Source organism: Amphiura filiformis, chromosome 20 (assembly GCF_039555335.1).
Source record: "Amphiura filiformis chromosome 20, Afil_fr2py, whole genome shotgun sequence".
NCBI lineage: Eukaryota > Metazoa > Echinodermata > Ophiuroidea > Amphilepidida > Amphiuridae > Amphiura > Amphiura filiformis.
Window position 1 is genome coordinate 35,593,475 of NC_092647.1, and position 980 is coordinate 35,594,454.

The window sequence follows — 980 nt, forward strand, 5'->3', positions numbered from 1 at the left end:
TAAATATGAGAAAGGGTTTTTAACACAAGTCAACACATACATAAATGACAGCCAGTGAAAAAATTTCATTGACTATCCAGGATTTGAACCTGGGACCTTCGGATCACCGGACCGATGCTCTACAAACTGAGCTAATAAGTCAGATGGAGAAGAGCAGTGATGTTAGTATCTATAGGCCTTCAGTTCAATACCCGCCCTCTATCATCTTCTCATCCAAGAAGCATTAAGAAAGAGGTTTGGAAATCATTCCGAAATCATATTCGAGACGGAGAAATAAAGTTTAATCTATGTGGTAAATTAAATATGAGAAAGGTTTTTAACACAAGTCAACACATACATAAATGACAGCCAGTGAAAAAATTTCATTGACTATCCAGGATTTGAACCTGGGACCTTCGGATCACCGGACCGATGCTCTACCAACTGAGCTAATAAGTCAGATGGAGAAGAGCAGTGATGTTATTATCTATAGGCCTTCAGTTCAATACCCGCCCTCTATCATCTTCTCATCCAAGAAGCATTAAGAAAGAGGTTTGGAAATCATTCCGATATTATTATTATATATAATAATATTTTATTATTATTATTATTATTATTATTATTATTATTATTATTATTATTATTATTATTATTATTATTATTATTATTATTATTATCATCATCATCATCATCATCATCATCATTATTATTATTATTATTATTATTATTATTATTATTATTATTATTATTATTATTATTATTATTATTATTATTATCATTATTATTATTATTATTATTATTATCCTCTTCTGTGGTAGACTTAGTTGAGTCTTGGGTATTGATAGCTTTGGTAAACGCCCAACCGGTATGCACTGAAACCATCGGACTTCATCATGCATCTGACTGATTATTATTATTATTATTATTATTATTATTATTATTATTATTATTATTATTATTATTATTATTATTATTATTATTATTATTATTATTATTATTAT

At 27.8% G+C, this 980-nt stretch overlaps 1 non-coding gene across 1 annotated transcript; it reads right to left on the reverse strand.

The window, feature by feature from the left end:
- Positions 1-365: 365 nt before the first annotated feature.
- On the reverse strand, positions 366-439 carry Trnat-ggu (transfer RNA threonine (anticodon GGU)). The gene has a single exon. It is a non-coding gene; the product is annotated as a tRNA-Thr (tRNA).
- Positions 440-980: the final 541 nt, after the last annotated feature.